We start from the raw sequence: 21,871 nt of genomic DNA, 5'->3' as shown, positions 1-21,871 counted from the left end.
AAAAATCACAAAAGACTTCCTACTCAATAATGTGCATTCTAAGGCAATTCCTAGGGAGAATGACTTGAGACTAATACTCTCGGTTATAGATTTTAGATTTGTTTGATGTGAAATTTGCGTGTCGGTTAGACTATACTCACGATTAGATTTATTACTAGCTTCTATACTGACATAAAAATAATGTCCATCAAAATGGCACCATTGCCAGGGACTTACTTATGTGTTCCATGTTATTGTTTAGTGTGAATATGTGTATATGTACATACTTGCAATTTCTCTTGATTGTTTGTTTGTTTGATTGCTAGTTAGGAATGATATTTGCTTAATTCCATTTGTTGTCATGAGCTTTATATTCCCTTCATTGTATGACAAGTTTACTACCGAATCCGAGCTTAGCACCATTTGATCCGAAAATCGAAAGAACTTTACTTCACACAAGGCAAGCTTGGAGGCGGTTAGCCTTTGAGGGGGGTGAAAAGGTTTTTACCAATTCACCAACCATATCCGAAGTGGACTCTGAACCGTCATTCGAAGAAGGCACTAGCTATTCTTCCTTTGATACTACTAATAGTTCTTCTCTTGGTCTAGGTGCCGACACTATGGCCGCTCCAAGGAGGGTTACGCTCAAGGAAGCGGGTGTACCAGACATTGTTCTTCAACCTCTCCATGTGCTTCATCCAAACTTGAATGTGAATTTTGAACTCAAGACCGCTTTGATTCATCTCCTGCCTAAGTTTCATGGACTTCCCGTACAAAATCCTATTAGACACCTCAAGGACTTTCATGGTGTATGCTCAACAACTAGGAGGGAAGGATCCGATGAGGTTGCTATATGGTTGTTTGCCTTCCCATTCTCTCTTGAGGGAAGAGCCAAAGAGTGGTTTTACACCTTGCCTAGTGATGTTGTTACCAATTGGGACTTGCTTAGAAGAGAGTTCCTATATAAATTCCTATATATGCCAAGGAATGAGAAAACAAGACAAGAATTTATTGGATGCCTCAAGCAACGGTTCTTTGTCAAAGTATAGGACGGCGGAGGAGGCATGACAACTCATTACCGACTTGTCCGAGTCCACTCAACATTCTATATGGAAAATCAATCGCCTAAAGGCCGTAAATGAAGTCTCCACTAGTAGTGAGACCGCCGCTCTTGCTAAATCCCTGGGTGACATGACAAATATTCTAAAGCAACTCCAACTTGGTCAACAACAACCTCAACAACAATATCAACCTCCACCACCTCTTCAACAACATAGTCAACAATTGGTCCCCCAAAAAGTGTGTGGCATTTGTTCTTGCTATTCCCACTATACAGACAAATGTCCAAGCCTTCAAGAAGATAACACCTTGGCGGGTATCCACAACTTCTCTGACTGCCCGAATCAAGGATACTACCAATAAGGCGGCAATTTCAACCAAGGGTATCCCCAACAAGGAGGCAATTACAACCAAGGGAGTAGCAACTATAATCAAGGTTGGAGAGACAATTCCAACCAATAGAGGAACAATTACCAACAAGTAGGAAGGGGTAGTGGAGGCAACCAAAGATGGAACAACAACAACTCACAAAATCGATACTCACAAAATCAACCATACCCTCAACAAAGCCAAGGAAGAAATTACCAAACTTATCAACCACCACACCAAAGACAACCGCCTCAACCCAATCAACCTCATGCCCCTCAAATCACATACCCTTCCACTTCTCCCAATCAAGATGATGCACTCCGAACCATTCTCTAAGGCCAAAAAGAACTTCAAACTCTGCTTGCCTCCGGTCTTACCAATCTTACATCTACTCTACAAGCTCTTCTTGCACGCATAGAATCACCTTCCACTTCCACTCCTCAAGCCTCAAGTTCTAGTGCTATTCTTTCTCAACCTCTACCCAATCCCAAGGGTGGCATCAATACCATTACCTTGAGATCCGGAACACAATTATAAGAGGGGAAGCAAAAGGAACCAAGTCCTATAATAATCACTTAAGATGAGGAGGAAATTGAGATAGAAGAAGTTGAAGAGGAAGAAGATGCACAAGTGGTAGTTGAAGATGAAATCTCTTAACTAACAAATGAAGTCTCCAAAGATGAGAAGGCCTTGGAAGAAGAAATTGCTCAACCAATCCCATTTCCAACATTAGCAAGGAAAGCTAGGAAGCGTGTAGAACTTGACCCCAAAGTGGTGGAGATGTTAAAGAAAGTTGAGGTAACTATCCCTCTCTTTGATGCTATCCATCAAGTGCCTAAGTATGCAAAGTTTCTTAAGGATTTATGTATGAACAAAGATAGAATCCATGAGTTAGAAACTATTCCATTGGGAAGTTCTATTTCAGCTTTGATGGGAGCATTTTCCGAGAAGTGTGATCATTTGGGCCCATGCATGGTTACTTGTACTGTAGACGGAGTTCAATTCCTTGATTGTATGTGTGATCTTAGTGCATGCGTTAGTATTATGCCTCTTTCCGTTTATCATTTATTGAAGCTACCACCATTAAAATGGTCGGTGGTTAGGTTTGTCTTAGCGGATAAGAGCATAATAACCGTGACGGGTGTGGCGGAAGACGTATTGGTGAACATAAAAGGGTTGGTGTTTCCAATTGATTTTTATGTCCTTGAGATGCCATCAAATGAATCCGAGAGGACATCATCTATCCTACTTGGGAGGCCATTTTTGAGGACCTCTAGATTCAAGTTGGATGCCCATTCGGGAACCTACTCATTTGAGATAGATGGGAGAGTCGTGAGTTTTAGCTTAGAAGAAGCCATGAAGCACCCACCGGAGAACCATTCCATATTCCAGTGTGACCTAATTGACAATATTGTGGCCGAAGTGCATTATGCAAAGTTAGATGAGAAGCATATGATTGAAGAAATAAGTGAAGACCCAAGTGAAGTGAACACATTACCCCATCCGGATCCTCCGGAAGTTTAAGTGTCAAGTCAAAACCAAAAGCTAGAATTGAAGCCACTACCACCCCATCTAAAGTACTCATATCTTGATGAAGCCCACAAGTTCCCGGTAATTGTTGCAAGGGAACTCACTCCTCCACAAGAAGAAAAGTTGCTATGTGTTTTGAGGAAGAATAAAAGGGCAATAGGGTGGAACTTGGCGGATCTAGTGGGAATAAGCCCCCAAGTATGCGAGCACCGAATATTCCTGGAGGAAGGAGCTAGACCCGTTCGACAACCTCAAAGGTGATTAAAAATCATACTATTTTAGAGGTTGTGAAAAAAGAGGTCACCCGGTTATTAGAAGCAGACATCATCTACCCCATTTCGGATAGTGAATGGGTGAGTCCCGTTCAAGTCTGGGGTGACCACAATCGAGAATGAGAGCAGGGAGCTTATAGCAACAAGGGTGCAAAACTCTTGGCGGGTGTGCATTGACTACCGAAGGTTGAACACGACCACTAGAAAGGATCATTTTTCGCTACCGTTTATCGATCAAATGCTTGATCGATTATCCGGTAAATCTCATTATTGTCTTCTAGACGGCTATTCGGGATACTTCCAAATACACATTGCTCTAGAGGACCAAGAAAAAACAACTTTTACTTACCCTTTTGGAACTCATGCCTACAAGCGTATGCCATTCGGCTTATGCAATACACCGGCAACCTTCCAAAGATGCCTGATGAGCATATTTATGGATTTTCTAGAGCAATGTATGGAAGTGTTCATGGATGACTTCAGCGTATATGGTGATTCTTTTGATCATTGCTTAGATAACCTTGAAAAAGTTTTGGAAAGATGTACTAAATCGAACCTTGTCTTAAGTTTTGAAAAGTGTCATTTTATGGTTAGGCAAGGCATTGTTTTAGGACATATTGTTTCCAATGATGGTATTTCCATAGATCCCGCAAAGATCAATGTTATATCTAGCTTGCCTTACCCCTCCTCCGAGAGGGAAGTCCATTTGTTCCTTGGACATGCAGGATTTTACCGAAGGTTTATCAAGGACTTTAGTAAGGTAACATTGCCTCTATCTCGATTGTTGCAAAAGGACATTGAGTTTGATCTAAGCAAGGAGTGCATGGAGGCTTTTGACAAGCTCAATGTAGCATTAACCCAAGCTCCCATCGTGAGAGGGCCGGAGTAGAGTCGGTCATTCGAAATAATGTGTGATGCTTCAAACTATGCGGTGGGAGCTACGTTAGCACAACGCGAGGGTAAGAATCCATATGTCATTGCCTATGCATCAAAAACACTAGATGGAGCCCAAATCCAAGTACACTACTACCGAGAAAAAACTCTTGGCTATTGTTTTTGCTTTGGATAAATTCTGACCTTATCTTCTTGGTTCTAAGGTAGTAGTATATTCGGATCATACGGCATTAAAGTATTTGTTGGCTAAAAAGGAATCCAAGCTAAGATTGATTAGGTGGGTTTTATTGTTGCAAGAATTTGACTTGAAAATCAAAGATAGGAGTGGTTTGCAAAACCTAGTGGTAGATCACTTAAGTTGCCTTGAAAACACTAAAGGCGATGCCGCTCCTATTAATAATTCTTTCCCCTTTGAGGGCTTGCATGCAATCTCGGAGGCCAATCCTTGGTATGCACCAATGGCCAATTACTTGGTATCCCGCACCTTTCCTTCTAGTCTTTCCAAGCATCAAAAGGATAAACTAAAAAGTGAATCCAAATACTATGTATGGGATGACCCATACTTTTGGAGATGTGGAGCGGATCAAGTAATTCGAAGGTGCATTCCACAAACCGAATTCCAATCAATCTTGGAAGCTTTCCATTCCTCCGAGGGAGGTGGACATTATGGACCTCAAAGGACGGCAAGAAAGGTCCTTGATTGTGGATTTTGGTGGCCAACTCTTTTCAAGGACTCTTCTCTCTTTTCTAAATCTTGTTCTCATTGCCTTAGATTTGGTAATATCTCCAAAAAGGATGAAATACCCCAACAAACCATGGTATTTTTTGAAATCTTTGACATATGGGGTATTGACTTCATGGGGCCATTCCTAAATTCTAATGGTTTTCTCTACATTCTACTTGCCGTTGATTATGTGTATGATGGATGGAATTCACTACCCTTTCCCAATAATATTGATGAATCTGCTCTTGGCAAGCACACCAAAATTATCGTCAAGTATTAACCCACAGTGGAGTGGGATCGTATCCACAGAGATTTGTAGATTTGAGCAATTTTAATCAATTGGTGAATTAGTCAAGCTCAACAGAATAAGTTGTAAGTGCAGAATTATAAATGGCAGAAACATAAATGGCAAGGGAATAAAAGAATGCAATAAAATGTAGAAATGGAAATAACAGGAATGTAAAAGGGGAATGGGATTTTGCAGAATGTAAGTAAAGCTATAAAAGAATGGGAGAGATAAGAATGGGAAAATTTATTGAGATCAGGAGATATTGTCTCTTTGGATTAAATCCAGCTTATATCCTCTTCAATCATGCAACTCATTGACCTCTTGGCAATCATGATTGATTGAGCCCCAATCCCTTGGTAACTCAATCTCTCAGATCTTGATCAATAGCCAATTCCTTGGTCTAATTGCTCATGAAGAGAGATATGCTTGGTCCTTGATTATACCACACATCATCATAAGCCCAGGTAGAGGGAGAATTGTATGTCACCATATCCAAACACCAAAACCTAGATTCTACTCAAGTGTGAGAAGGGATTTCTAGCATGGTTTCATGTTTCTTTTTCCAAGGTTCCCATGAAACCCATTTTGCATTTAATATATTTTCCAAGTTAATTGAACACTAAGCATGAAAATCGAAATTCCTTCTAGCAAATCAAAGAGAAGATGAAGAGAAGAAGAAATTCACTATCATTAATCCATCAAGTACAATAGAGCTCCCTCTCTCAATGAGAGGGAATTTAGCTACTCATAGCTCAGAGAGAAAATACAAAAGATGGAAGAGATGAAGTGTGAAAAGTAAAAAGTGAAATCCCAAAACTAATCTCTGTGACTTGCTAACTGGTGCACGAAATTGTGATACACAATGGCACCAACAACTTGGTACGCACAATTGTAATCTCAACTCTTTTTCACAATTTTGCATAACTAACCAGCAGGTGCACTGGATCGTCCAAGTAATAAACCATATGTGAGTAAGGGTCGATCCCACGGAGATTGTCAGCTTGAAGCAAGCTATGGTCACCTTGTAAATCTCAGTCAGGCGGATTCAAATGATTATGGAGTTTTAATAAATAAAAGATAAATAAACAGAAAATAAAGATAGAGATGCTTATGTAAATCATTGGTGGGAATTTCAGATAAGCGTATGGAGATGCTTCATCCCTCTTGAATCTCTGCTTTCCTATTGCATTCATCCAATCCTTCATACTCCTTTCCATGGCATGCTGTATGTTGGGTTTCACCGGCATCAACGGATACCTCCCGTCCTCTCAGTGAAAATGGTCCAAATGCGCTGTCACTGCACGGCTAATCATCTGTCGGTTCTCGATCATGTTGGAATAGGATTTATGATGAGCGGATAATTTATACGCTTTTTGGCATTGTTTTTAGTATGTTTTTGGTATGATCTAGTTAGTTTTTAGTATATTTTTATTAGTTTTTAGTTAAAATTCACTTTTCTGGACTTTACTATGAGTTTGTGTGTTTTTCTGTGATTTCAGGTATTTTCTGGCTGAAATTGAGGGACCTGAGCAAAAATCTGATTCAGAGACTGAAAAGGACTGCAGATGCTGTTGGATTCTGACCTCCCTGCACTCGAAGCGGATTTTCTGGAGCTACAGAAGCCCAATTGGCGCGCTCTCAACGGCGTTGGAAAGTAGACTTCCTGGGCTTTCCAGCAATATATGATAGTCCATACTTTGCCCAAGATTTGATGGCCCAAACCGGCGTTCAATGTCACCCTTAGAAATCTCAGCGTTAAACGCCGAAACTGGCACCAAAATGGGAGTTAAACGCCCAAACTGGCATAAAAGCTGGCGTTTAACTCCAAGAGGAGTCTCTACACGAAAATGCTTCATTGCTCAGCCCAAGCACACACCAAGTGGGCCCGGAAGTGGATTTTTATGTCATTTACTCATCTCTGTACACCCTAGGCTACTAGTTCTCTATAAGTAGGACCTTTTACTATTGTATTTAAAATCTTCTGATCTTTGGAATCTTCTGATCTTTAGATCTTTTGATCATTGGGAGGCTGGCCTCACGGCCATGCCTAGACCTTGTTCTTATGTATTTTCAACGGTGGAGTTTCTACACACCATAGATTAAGGTGTGGAGCTCTGCTGTACCTCGAGTATTAATGCAATTACTACTGTTCTTCTACTCAATTCCACTTGTTCTTGTTCTAAGATATCACTTGTTCTTCAACTTGATGAATGTGATGATCCGTGACACTCATCATCATTCTCACCTATGAACGTGTGACTGACAACCACCTCCGTTCTACCTTCGATTGGGTGAATATCTCTTGGATTCTTTAACCGGAATCTTCGTGGTATAGGCTAGAACTGATGGCGGCATTCAAGAGAATCCGGAAGGTCTAACCTTGTCTGTGGTATTCTGAGTAGGATTCAATGATTGAATGACTGTGACGTGCTTCAAACTCCTGAGAGCGGGGCATTAGTGACAGACGCAAAAGAATCACTGGATTCTATTCCGGCCTGATCGAGAACCGACAGATGGATAGCCGTGCCGTGACAGGGTGCGTTGAACATTTCCACTGAGAGGATGGGAGGTAGCCACTGACAACGGTGAAACCCTTGCTTAAGCTTGCCATGGAAAGGAGTAAGAAGGATTGGATGAAGACAGTAGGAAAGCAGAGAGACGGAAGGGAAGGCATCTTCATACGCTTATCTGAAATTCCTACCAATGAATTACATAAGTATCTCTATCTTTATCTTTATGTTTTATTCGCATATCATCATTCATATCCATTTGAGTTTGCCTGACTAAGATTTACAAGGTGACCATAGCTTGCTTCATACCAACAATCTCTGTGGGATCGACCCTTACTCGCGTAAGGTTTATTACTTGGACGACCCAGTACACTTGTTGGTTAGTTGTGCGAAATTGTAGTGATCACAATTTCGTGCACCAAGTTTTTGGCGCCGTTGACGGGGATTGTTCGAGTATGGACAATTGACGGTTCATCTTGTTGCTTAGATTAGGTATTTTTTTTCTTCAGAGTTCTTAAGAATGAATTCTAGAGTTTCATGATGATTTGTTGAAGTCTGGCTGGCTGTGAAGCCATGTCTAATTCCATTGGACCGAGGTTTCAACTTATCATCACAAGAGCTTGTTGATTTCTATCAATCTTGCTTTTGGAGCAGTGATCTGCTAAGGCTTGGCTGGCCATTGGCCATGTCTAGTGTTTTGGACCGAAGCTTTCCTTGAAAGCTTGGCTGGCTGTGAAGCCATGTCTAATTCCTGGACCGGAGTCTTAGACTAAACATTGCATGATTCCTGGAATTCTCATTAAGAATTTTGATATCTTTTTCCACTTAATTTTCGAAAAAAGCACAACAAAATTTACAAAGTCATAAAATCCAAAAATATTTCTTGTTTGAGTCTAGTGTCTCATGTTAAGTTTGGTGTCAATTGCATGCATTCATTCATGTGTCTTAGTGATCTTCAAGATGTTCTTGATGATTTCTTACTCTAATCTTTAAATTCTCTTGACTTGAGTGTTTTGTGTGTCTCATATGCATTCTCATTAGTGTCAGTAGTATACAAACTGCTAAGTTTGGTGTCTTGCATGCATTGTTATTTGATTCTTGTTGCATTTTGATTTTTTCTTATTATTAAAAATCCAAAAATATTTTTAATTTGTGTCTCCTCAAGTCAATAATACAGAGAAATTGAAGATTCAGAACATACAGCAGAGGAATTACACAGAAAAAGCTGGGCGTTCAAAACGCCCAGTGAAGAAGGACAGACTGGCATTTAAACGCCAGCCAGGGTACCTGGTTGGGCGTTTAACACCCAAAAGGGTATAGTTTTGGGCGTTAAACGCCAGAATGTGCACCATTCTGGGCGTTTAACGCCAGGATGGCACAGGAGGGAAGATTTTGTTTTCAAATCAATTTTTTTTTAGTTTTCAAAATCTTTTCAAAATGAAGATTTTTTTTGAAAAGATTTTGAAAACTAAACCTCGGAGCAGCGGATGAGTTGTCTCCACGTGACCTCAAGGTCACGGGTTCAAGCCGTGGAAACAGCCACTGATATAATTATCAGGTTAGGCTGCGTACATTACAACCTTGGTTGCGGCCCTTTCCCGGACCCTGCGTTAAACGCGGGACGCTTGTGCACCGGGTTGCCCCTTTCAAAATCTTTTCAAAATCAAATCTTTTTCAAATCATATCTTTTCAATCAAATCTTTTTCAAAATCAATTTCTTTCTATCTTCAAAAATACTTGCTATCAATCAATGATTTGATTCAACATTTCAAGTATGTTGCCTTTTCTGTTGAGAGAGGTTTAATGTTTGAATCATATCTTTTCTTGTTAGCCAAGTCATTAATTTTCAAAATCAAATCTTTTTAAAACGTTTTCCAAATCATATCTTCTCAATCACATCTTTTTAAACTAATCATATCTTCTTAACAACATCTTTTTCAAAATAGTTTTCAATCAAATCTTTTTGATTTCTAATTTCAAATTCTTTTTCAAAAATCACTTGATTTCTTTCCCACTTTTGTTTTCGAAAATTATCAATCAAAGTTTTTCAAAAATGTTTTCAAAATCTTCTACTTAATTTTCGAAAATTACTTCCCTTCTTCTCACATCCTTCTATTTATGAACTAACACTATTCCTTAATGCAAAATTCGAACTCCATCTTCTTTGATAAGTTCGAATTTTCTACTTCTGTCTTCTATTTTTCTTTTCCTCTGACACCTAAAGGAATCTCTATACTGTGACATAGAGGATTCCACATTTTCTTGTTCCCTTCTCTTTCTTATGAGCAGGAGCAAAGACAAAAGCATTCTTGTTGAGGCTGATCCTAAACCTGAAAGGACCTTGAAGCAAAAGCTAAGAGAAGCCAAGGCACAACTCTCTGTAGAGGACCTAACAGAAATCTTCTAAGAAGAAGAACCTATGGCAGCCGAAAACAACAACAATGCCAACAATGCAAGGAAGGTGCTGGGTGACTTTACTGCACCTACTCCCGATTTCTATGGGAGAAGCATCTCTATCCCTGCCATTGGAGCAAACAACTTTGAGCTTAAGCCTCAATTAGTTTCTCTAATGCAACAGAATTGCAAGTTCCATGGACTTCCATTGGAAGATCCTCATCAGTTCTTAGCTGAATTCTTGCAAATCTGTGACACTGTCAAGACTAATGGGGTTGACCCTGAGGTCTACAGACTTATGCTATTCCCTTTTGCTATAAGAGACAAAGCTAGGACATGGTTGGACTCACAACCTAAAGAAAGCCTGAACTCTTGGGAAAAGCTAGTCAATGCCTTCTTGGCAAAGTTCTTTCCACCTCAAAAATTGAGTAAGCTTAGAGTGGAAGTCCAAACCTTCAGACAGAAGGAAGGAGAATCCCTCTATGAAGCTTGGGAAAGATACAAACAATTAATCAGAAAGTGTCCCACTGATATGCTTTCTGAATGGAGCATCATAGGTATTTTCTATGATGGTCTCTCTGAACTGTCCAAGATGTCTTTGGATAGCTCTGCTGGAGGATCTCTTCATCTGAAGAAGACGCCTACAGAAGCTCAAGAGCTGATTGAAATGGTTGCAAATAACCAATTCATGTACACTTCTGAAAGAAATCCTGTGAACAATGGGACTAGTCAGAAGAAAGGAGTTCTTGAGATTGACACTCTGAATGCCATATTGGCTCAGAATAAAATATGGACTCAACAAGTCAATATGATTTCTCAAAGTCTGTCTGGAATGCAAAATGCACCAAGCAGTACTAAAGAAGCTTCATCTGAGGAAGAAGCTTATGATCCTGAGAACCCTTCAATGGAAGAGGTGAATTACATGGGAGAACCCTATGAAAACACCTATAATCCTTCATGGAGAAATTATCCAAATTTCTCATGGAAGGATCAACAGAAACCTCAACAAGGTTTCAACAACAATAATGGTGGAAGAAACAGGTTTAGCAATAGCAAGCCTTTTCCATCATCTTCTCAGCAACAGACAGAGAGTTCTAAGAAGAATACCTCTGACTTAGCAACCATGGTCTCTGATCTAATCAAAACCACTCAAAGTTTCATGACTGAAACAAGGTCCTCCATTAGAAATTTGGAGGCACAAGTGGGTCAGCTGAGCAAGAAAATTACTGAACTCCCTCCTAGTACTCTTCCAAGCAATACAGAAGAAAATCCAAAAGGAGAGTGCAAAGCCATCAACATGGCCGAATTTGGAGAGGAGGAAGAGGCAGTGAACGCCACTGAGGAAGACCTTAATGGATGTCCACTGGCCTCCAATGAGTTCCCCAATGAGGAACCATGGGAATCTGAGGCTCAAAATGAGACCATAGAGATTCCCTTGGACTTACTTCTGCCATTCATGAGCTCTGATGAGTATTCTTCCTCTGAAGAGGATGAGTATCTCACTGAAGAGCAAGTTGCTAAATACCTTGGAGCAATCATGAAGCTAAATGACAAGTTATTTGGAAATGAGACTTGGGAGGATGAACCCCCTTTGCTCACCAAAGAACTGGATGACTTGTCTAGGCAGAAACTGCCTCAAAAGAGACAGGATCCTGGGAAGTTTTCAATACCTTGTACCATAGGCACCATGACCTTCAAGAAGGCCTTGTGTGACTTAGGGTCAAGTGTAAACCTCATGCCTCTCTCTGTAATGGAGAAGTTAGGGATCTTTGAGGTGCAAGCTGCAAAAATCTCACTAGAGATGGCAGACAATTCAAGAAAACAAGCCTATGGACTTGTAGAGGATGTTCTGGTAAAGGTTGAAGACCATTACATCCCTGCTGATTTCATAGTCCTAGAGACTGGGAAGTGCATGGATGAATCCATCATCCTTGGCAGACCCTTCCTAGCCACAGCAAGGGCTGTGATTGATGTTGATAGAAGAGAATTGATCATTCAAATGAATGAAGAATCCTTTGTGTTTGAGGCTCAAGGATATCCCTCTGTCACCATGGAGAGGAAGCATGAAGAGCTTCTCTCAAAACAGAGCCAAACAGAGCCCCCACAGTCAAACTCTAAGTTTGGTGTTGGGAGGCCACAACCAACTTCGAAGTTTGGTGTTGAACCCCCACATTCAAACTCTAAGTTTGGTGTTGGGAGGTTCCAACATAGCTCTGAGCATTTCTGAGGCTCCATGAGAGTCCTCTGTCAAGCTAATGACATTAAAGAAGCGCTTGTTGGGAGGCAATCCAATGTTATATTTTATCTATTCTCTTTTGTTATTTTATATTTTTTGTAGGTTGATGATCATGAGAAGTCACAAAATCAATGAAAAAAAGCAAAAACAGAATGAAAAACAGAAAGAAAAACAGCACACCCTGGAGGAGAGCGCACTGGCGTTTAAACGCCAGTGAGGCTAGCAGATGGGCGTTTAACGCCCAGTCTGGCACCATTCTGGGCGTTTAACGCCAGAAAGGGGCACCAGACTGGCGTTAAACGCCAGAAAAGGGCAAGAAGCTGGCGTTAAACGCCAGAAATAGGCACCAGCCCGACGTTTAACGCCAGAAATGGCTAAAAACGCATTTTTGCATGCCATTTGGTGCAGGGATGACTTTTCCTTGACACCTCAGGATCTGTGGACCCCACAGGATCCCCACCTACCCCACCACTCTCCCTCTTTTTCTTCACCCATTCACCAATCACCTCAACACCTCTTCCCCAAAAAAACCCTTCACCTATCAAATCCCATCTTTCTCTTCACCACTCACATCCATCCTTCATAAAATCCCACCTACCTCACCATTCAAATTCAAACCACTTTCCCACCCAAACCCACCCTCAATTGACCGAACCCTACCCTTCCCCCTCTCCTATATAAACCCATCTTCACTCCTTCATTTTCACACAACCTAAACACTACTTCTTCCCCTTTGGCCGAATACAAAGCCATTTCCTTCTTCCTCATTTCTTCTTTTTCTACTCTCTTCTTTCTTCTTTTGCTCGAGGACGAGCAAACATTTTAAGTTTGGTGTGGTAAAAGCATTGCTTTTTGTTTTTCCATAACCATTTATGGCATCCAAGGCCGGAGAAACCTCTAGAAAGAGGAAAGGAAAGGCAAAAGCTTCCACCTCCGAGTCATGGGAGATGGAAAGATTTATCTCAAGGGTGCATCAAGACCACTTCTATGAAGTTGTGGCCTTGAAGAAAGTGATCCCCGAGGTCCCTTTTTCACTCAAAAAGGGTGAATATCCGGAGATCCGACATGAGATCCGAAGAAGAGGTTGGGAAATTCTTACCAACCCCATTCAACAAGTCGGAATCTTAATGGTTCAAGAGTTCTATGCCAATGCATGGATCACCAAGAACCATGATCAAAGTGTGAACCCGGATCCAAAGAATTATCTTACTATGGTTCGGGGGAAATACTTGGATTTTAGTCCGGAAAATGTAAGGTTGGCATTCAACTTGCCCATGATGCAAGCAGATGAACATCCTTACACTAGAAGGGTCAACTTTGATCAAAGGTTGGACCAAGTCCTCACAGTCATATGTGAAGAGGGCGCCCAATGGAAGAGAGATTCAAGAGGAAAGCCGCTTCAATTGAGAAGGCATGACCTCAAACCCGTGGCTAGAGGATGGTTAGAGTTTATCCAACGCTCAATCATTCCCACTAGCAACCGGTCCGAAGTTACTATAGACCGGGCTATCATGATTCATAGCATCATGATTGGAGAAGAAATAGAAGTTCATGAGGTTATATCTCAAGAACTTTATAAGGTGGCGGACAAGTCTTCTACCTTGGCAAGGTTAGCCTTTCCTCATCTCATTTGTCACCTCTGTTATTCGGTTGGAGTTGACATAGAGGGAGACATCCCTATTGATGAGGACAAGCCCATCACTAAGAAGAGGATGGAGCACACAAGAGACCCACTCATCATGAGATCCCTGAGATACCTCAAGGGATGCACTTTCCTCCACAAAACTATTGGGAGCAACTAAACACCTCCCTAGGAGAATTGAGTTCCAACATGGGACAACTAAGGGTGGAGCATCAAGAACACTCCATCATCCTCCATGAAATTAGAGAAGATCAAAGAATCATGAGAGAGGAGCAACAAAGACAAGGAAGAGACATTGAGGAGCTCAAGCACTCCATAGGATCTTCAAGAGGAAGAAAGAGCCGCCATCACTAAGGTGGACCCGTTCTTTAATTTCCTTGTTCTTTATTTTCCTGTTTTTCGAATTTTAGTGCTTATGTTTGTCTATGTTTGTGTCTTGTGATCATTAGTGTCTTAGTGTCTATGCCTTAAAGTTATGAATGTCCTATGAATCCATCACCTTTCTTGAATGAAAAATGTTCTTAATTGAAAAAGAGAAGAATTGCATGAATTTTGAATTTTATAACAGTTTGATTATTTTGATGTGGTGGCAATACTTTTGTTTTCTGAATGTATGCTTAAACAGTGCATATGTCTTTTGAATTTGTGGTTCATGAATGTTGGCTCTTGAAAGAATGATGAAAAAGGAGACATGTTACTGAGGATCTGAAAAATCATAAAAATGATTCTTGAAGCAAGAAAAAGCAATGAAAAAAAAATTTTTTTTCGAAAAAAAAAAGAGAGAAAGAAAAAGAAAGAGAAAAAGAAAGAAAAAGAAAGAAATAAAGTTGTGATCCAAGGCAAAAAGAGTGTGCTTAAGAACCCTGGACACCTCTAATTGGGGACTCTAGCAAAGCTGAGTCACAATCTGAAAAGGTTCACCCAATTATGTGTCTATGGCATGTATGTATCCGGTGGTAATACTGGAAGACAGAGTGCTTTGGGCCACGGCCAAGACTCAATAAGTAGCTATGTTCAAGAATCATCATACTTTACTAGGAGAATCAATAACACTATCTGGATTCTAAGTTCCTAAAGAAGCCAATCATTCTGAATTTCAAGGGATAGAGTGAGATGCCAAAACTATTCAGAGGCAAAAAGCTAAAAGCCCCGCTCATCTAATTAATACTGATCTTCATAGATGTTTTTGGAATTCATTGCATATTCTCTTCTTTTTATCCTATTTTGATTTTCAGTTGCTTGGGGACAAGCAACAATTTAAGTTTGGTGTTGTGATGAGCGGATAATTTATACGCTTTTTGGCATTGTTTTTAGTATGTTTTTGGTATGATCTAGTTAGTTTTTAGTATATTTTTATTAGTTTTTAGTTAAAATTCAGTTTTCTGGACTTTACTATGAGTTTGTGTGTTTTTCTGTGATTTCAAGTATTTTCTGGCTGAAATTGAGGGACCTGAGCAAAAATCTGATTCAGAGACTGAAAAGGACTGCAGATGCTGTTGGATTCTGACCTCCCTGCACTCGAAGCGGATTTTCTGGAGCTACAGAAGCCCAATTGGCGCGCTCTCAACGGCGTTGGAAAGTAGACTTCCTGGGCTTTCCAGCAATATATGATAGTCCATACTTTGCCCAAGATTTGATGGCCCAAACCGGCGTTCAAAGTCACCCTCAGAAATCCCAGCGTTAAACGCCGAAACTGGCACCAAAATGGGAGTTAAACGCCCAAACTGGCATAAAAGCTGGCGTTTAACTCCAAGAGGAGTCTCTACACGAAAATGCTTCATTGCTCAGCCCAAGCACACACCAAGTGGGCCCGGAAGTGGATTTTTATGTCATTTACTCATCTCTGTACACCCTAGGCTACTAGTTCTCTATAAGTAGGACCTTTTACTATTGTATTTAAAATCTTCTGATCTTTGGAATCTTCTGATCTTTAGATCTTTTGATCATTGGGAGGCTGGCCTCACGGCCATGCCTAGACCTTGTTCTTATGTATTTTCAACGGTGGAGTTTCTACACACCATAGATTAAGGTGTGGAGCTCTGCTGTACCTCGAGTATTAATGCAATTACTACTGTTCTTCTACTCAATTCCGCTTGTTCTTGTTCTAAGATATCACTTGTTCTTCAACTTGATGAATGTGATGATCCGTGACACTCATCATCATTCTCACCTATGAACGTGTGACTGACAACCACCTCCGTTCTACCTTCGATTGGGTGAATATCTCTTGGATTCTTTAACCGGAATCTTCGTGGTATAGGCTAGAACTGATGGCAGCATTCAAGAGAATCCGGAAGGTCTAACCTTTTCTGTGGTATTCTGAGTAGGATTCAATGATTGAATGACTGTGACGTGCTTCAAACTCCTGAGGGCGGGGCGTTAGTGACAGACGCAAAAGAATCACTGGATTCTATTCCGGCCTGATCGAGAACCGACAGATGGATAGCCGTGCCGTGACAGGGTGCGTTGAACATTTCCACTGAGAGGATGGGAGGTAGCCACTGACAACGGTGAAACCCTTGCTTAAGCTTGCCATGGAAAGGAGTAAGAAGGATTGGATGAAGACAGTAGGAAAGCAGAGAGACGGAAGGGAAGGCATCTTCATACGCTTATCTGAAATTCCTACCAATGAATTACATAAGTATCTCTATCTTTATCTTTATGTTTTATTCGCATATCATCATTCATATCCATTTGAGTTTTCCTGACTAAGATTTACAAGGTGACCATAGCTTGCTTCATACCAACAATCTCTGTGGGATCGACCCTTACTCGCGTAAGGTTTATTACTTGGACGACCCAGTACACTTGCTGGTTAGTTGTGCGAAATTGTAGTGATCACAATTTCATGCACCAATTTACTATCCTTTTGCGTCTGTCACTATGCCCAACACTCGCGAGTTTGAAGCTCGTCACAGTCATCCCTTCCCAGATCCTACTTGGAATACGACAGATAAGGTTTAGACTTTCTGGATCTCAGGAACGGCCGCCAATATTTCTAGCTTAAAACACGAAGACTCCGATCTCTCGGAATGGAGGCTAAGAGATACACGCTTGATCTAAGGTAGAACGGAAGTGGTTGTCAGGCACACGTTCATAGGTTGAGAATAGTGATAAGTGTCACAGATCATCACATTCATCCGGTTGAAGTGCAAGCAAATATCTTAGAATAGGAATAAGCATGAATTGAATAGAAAACAGTAGTAATTGTATTAATACTCAAGGAACAGCAGAGTTCCACACCCTTAATCTATGGTGTGTAGAAACTCTACCGTTGAAAATACATAAGTGAAAATAGGGTAGGCATGGCCGAGAGGCCAGCCCCCAGTGTATAAGATTCCAAGATGAAAATACAATAGTAAAAGGTCCTATTTATAAGGAAACTAGCTACTAGGGTTTATAGAAATAGGTAAATGATGCAGAAATCCACTTCTTGGCTCACTTGGTGTGTGCTTGGGCTGAGCATTGAGCTTTACACATGTAGAGGTCTTCCTTGGAGTTAAACACCAGCTTTGGTGCCAGTTTGGGCGTTTAACTCCAACTTTTATGCCAGTTTTATCCGCTCATCACAACACCAAACTTAAATTATTGTTTGTCTCCAAGTAACTGAAAACAAAATTGGATAAAAAGAAGAGAATATACAACGAATCCCATAGTATCAATGAAAGTTAGTCCTAATTAGATGAGCGGGGCTTGTAGCTTTTTTCTTCTGAACAGTTTTAGCATCTCACGTTTTCCTTTGAAATTCAGAATGAATGGAATCTATAGGAACTTAGAATTTTAGATAGTGTTATTGATTCTCCTAGTTCAGTATGTTGATTCTTGAACACAACTACTTTATGAGTCTTGGCCATGACCCTAAGCACTTTGTTTTCCAGTATTACCATTGGATACATAAATGCCACAGACACATCACTGGGTGAACCTTTTCAGATTGTGACTCAGCTTTGCTAAAGTCCCCAGTCAGAGGTGTCCAGAGTTCTTAAGCACACTCTTTTCCTTTGGATCATGACTTTAACCACTCAGTCTCAAGCTTTTCACTTGGACCTTCATGACACAAGAACAAGGTTAGGGACAACTTGATTTAGCTGCTTATGCCTGGATTTTATTCCTTTAGGCCCTCCTATCCACTGATGCTCAAAGCCTTGGATCCTTTTTACCCTTTCCTTTTGGTTTAAAGGGCTATTGGCTTTTTCTGCTTGCTTTTTCTTTTTCTTTTCTCTTTTTTTCACTGCTTTTTCTTGCTTCAAGAACCAATTTCATGATTTTTCAGATTGTCAATAACATTTTCCTTTGCTCATCATTCTTTCAAGAGCCAACAACTTTAACATTCATAAACAACAAGATAAAAAATATGCACTGTTCAAGCATTCATTCAGAGAACAAAAAGTATTGCCACCACATGAAAATAATTAAACTAGTTTCAAGATAAAATCTGAAATCCAAGTACTTCTTGTTCTTTTGTAATTAAGCACATTTTTCATTAAAGAGAGGTGAAGGATTCATGGAGTTATTCATAGCTTTAAGACATAGACACTAGACACTGATGATCATTTAGTGAAGACATAAATGTAGATAAAACATACAGCATAAAGCCAAAAATAGAAAAATAAATAGACAAGGAGATTAAGGAATGAGTCCACCTTAGTGAGGGTGGCGTCTTCCTCCTCTTGAAGAACCAATGGTACTCTTGAGCTCCTCTATGTCTTTTCCTTGCCTTTGTTGCTCCTCCCTCATAGCTCTTTGATCTTCTCCAATCTCATGGAGAATGATGGAGTGCTCTTGGTGTCCCACCCTTAATTGGTCCATGGTGTAACTCAAGCTTTCCAAAGAAGTGTTAAGTTGCTCCCAGTAATTATGTAGAGGAAATTGCATCCCTTAAGACATCTCAGGGATTTCTTGATGATGGAATTCCTCAAGCTCTTATTGAGTGCCATGAATGGGCTTTCTAGTTGTGCAATCAAATGCTCTACTACTGAGTTATGGACCCTTGAGATGAATCTCTCCATCTCCCATGACTTAGAGGTGGAGGCAGTTGCCTTCCCTTTCCTCTTTCTAGAGGTTTCTCTGGCCTTAGGTGCCATAAATGGTTATGAAAAAACAAAAAGCAATACTTTTACCACACCAAACTTAAAATATTTGCTCGTCCTCGAGTAAAAGAAGAAAGAAAGATGTAGAAGACGAAGAAAATGGAGGAGATGGAAGGTGTATGTGTTTCGGCCAAGGGGAGGGAAAGGTGTGTATGATGTGTGAAAATGAAGGAGTGGAGAGGGGTATTTATAGGAAAAGGGAAAGAGAGTTATGGAGGTGATTGGTGAAGGGTATTTGGGGAAGAGTATTGTAGAAAGGTGTGAAGAGGACAGAGAGTGAGTTGAGGTTGGTGGGGATCCTGTGGGGTCCAGAGATCCTGAGGGGTTAAGAAATTCTTCATCCCTGCTCCAATTGGGTGTTCAAAATGCCTTAGAGTGCAATTCTGGCGTTTAAACGCTAGTTTGCTACCCTGTTCTGGCGTTTAAACGCCAGCTTTCCTTCCTGTTCTGGCATCTGAACGGCAGTTTGTTGCCTTGTTTTGGCGATTAAACGCCAGTCTGGTGCCCTATTCTGGCATTTAAATGCCCAGAAAGGTGCCAGATTGGGCGTTTAAACGCCCATTTTGCTACTCTTACTAGCGTTTAAACGCCAATAAGTCCTTCCTCCAGGGTGTGCTATTTTTAATGATATTTTTTATTTTTTTCTTTATTTTTGTAATTGTCTTTGTGACTTCACATGATCATCATCCTAAAAGGAAACAAAATAATATAGATAAAATTAAAATAAAATTGGGTTGCCTCCCAATAAGTGCTTCTTTAATATCAATAGCGTGACAGTGAGCTCTCATGGAGCCTCACAGATTATCAGACTATGGTTGAGATCTCTCAACACCAAACTTAGAGTTTGAATGTGGGGGCTCTGTTTGACTCTGTATTGGGAGGAGCTCTTCATGCTTACTCTCCATGGTTACAGATGGAGAACCTTGAGTCTTTACTACAAGGCATTCTTCATTCGCATGAAGGATCAACTCTCCTCTGTTAACATCAATCACAACTCTTGATGTGGCTAGGAAAGGTCTTCCATGGATGATGGATTCATCCTCATCCCTCCTAGTGTCTAGGATTATAAAATCAGCAGGAAAGTAAAGGCCTTCAACCTTCACTAGCACGTCCTCTACTAGTCCATAAGCCTTTTTCATAAATTTATCTGCCATCTCCAATGAGAATTTGGCAGCCTGTACCTCATAGATTCCCAGTTTCTCCATTACAGAGAGGGGCATCATGTTTATCCCTGAGCCCAGGTCACACAGAGCTTTTTCAAAGGTCATGGTGCCTATGGTACAGGGTATTAAGAATTTACCAAGATCCTGTTTCTTTTGAGGTAAATTTTGCTGAACCAATGTATTCAGTTCATTGGTGAGCAAGGGAGGCTCTTCCTCCCAAGTCTCATTACCAAACAGCTTGGCATTCAGCTTCATGATTGCTCCTAAATATTGGGCAACTTGCCCTTCAACAATGTCTTCATCCTTTTCAGAAGATGAATAGTCATCAGAGCTCATGAATGGTAAAAGGAGGTCTAAGGGAATCTCTATGGTCTCTGTATGAGCCTCAGATTCCTTTGTTTCCTCATTAGGGGATTCCGTACTGACCATTGGACGTCCCCTGAGATCTTCCTCATTGGGATTCACATCCTCCTCCTCCTCTAAGGTTTCGGCCATGTTGATTATATCAATGGCCTTGCACTCTCCTTTGGGATTCTCTTTTGTATTGCTTGAGAGTGTGATAGGAGGAGTTTCAGTAACCTTTTTACTCAGCTGGCCTACTTGTGCCTCTAAATTTCTAATGGAGGATCTTGCTTCAGTCTTGAAACTAAGAGTGGCCTTAGATAGATCAGAGACTATGTTTGCTAAGCTAGAAGGATTCTGCTCGGAATGCTCTGTCTGTTGCTGAGATGATGATGGGAAAGGTTTGCTATTGCTAAACCTATTTCTTCCACCATTGTTATTATTGAGCCTTGCTTCTGTTGATCCTTCCATGAAAAATTTGGATGATTTTTCCATGAAGGATTATAGGTGTTGCCAAAGGCTTCACCCATGTAGTTCACCTCTGCCATTGTAGGGTTCTCAAGATCATAAGCTTCTTCTTCAGAAGATGCTTCTTTAGTACCGTTGGATGCATTTTGCAATTCATTCAGACTCTGAGAGATCATATTGACTTGTTGGGTCAGTATCTTGTTCTGAGCCAGTATGGCATTCAGAGCATCAATTTCAAGAACTCCTCTCTTTTGAGGCGTCCCATTACTCACAGGATTCCTCTCAGAGGTATACATGAATTGGTTATTTGCAACCATTTCAATAAGTTCCTGAGCTTCTGCAGGTGTTTTCTTTAGGTGAATGGATCCACCTGCAGAATGGTCCAGTGACATCTTGAAAAATTCAGACAGACCATCATAGAATATATCTAATGTGGTCCATTCTGAAAGCATGTTAGAAGGACACTTTTTGGTCAGTTGCTTGTATCTCTCCCAAGCTTCATAGAGGGACTCACCATCTTTTTGTCTGAAGGTCTAAACATCCACTCTAAGCTTGCTCAGCTTTTGAGGAGGAAAGAACTTGGCTAAGAAAGCCATGACCAGCTTATCCGAAGAGTCCAGGCTATCTCTAGTTTGTGAGTCCAACCATGTTCTAGCTCTATCTCTTACAGCAAAAGCGAAAAGCATAAGCTTGTAGACTTCAGGATCAACTCCATTGGTCTTAACAGTATCACAGATCTGCAAGAACTCAGTTAAGAACTGATAAGGGTCTTCTGATGGAAGTCCATGAAACTTGCAGTTCTGTTGTAGTAGAGAAACTAATTGAGACTTTAGCTCAAAATTGTTTGCTCCTATGGCAGGGATTGAGATGCTTCTTCCATAGAAGTTGGAAGTAGCTGTAGTAAAATCAC

General features: G+C 40.7%; 2 non-coding genes across 2 annotated transcripts; one reads left to right on the top strand and one right to left on the bottom strand.

The window, feature by feature from the left end:
* Positions 1-10,450: 10,450 nt before the first annotated feature.
* On the bottom strand, positions 10,451-10,558 carry LOC112713601 (small nucleolar RNA R71). Its single transcript, XR_003158576.1, has one exon. It is a non-coding gene; the product is annotated as a small nucleolar RNA R71 (small nucleolar RNA).
* A 10,849-nt stretch (positions 10,559-21,407) lies between these two features.
* On the top strand, positions 21,408-21,515 carry LOC112714500 (small nucleolar RNA R71). The gene has a single exon (XR_003159280.1). It is a non-coding gene; the product is annotated as a small nucleolar RNA R71 (small nucleolar RNA).
* The last annotated feature ends 356 nt before the right edge of the window (positions 21,516-21,871 follow it).

The sequence above is a fragment of the Arachis hypogaea genome, chromosome 1 (genome assembly GCF_003086295.3).
Source record: "Arachis hypogaea cultivar Tifrunner chromosome 1, arahy.Tifrunner.gnm2.J5K5, whole genome shotgun sequence".
Classification (NCBI taxonomy): Eukaryota; Viridiplantae; Streptophyta; class Magnoliopsida; order Fabales; family Fabaceae; genus Arachis; species Arachis hypogaea.
This window is presented reverse-complemented; position numbering and strand designations above follow the sequence as displayed.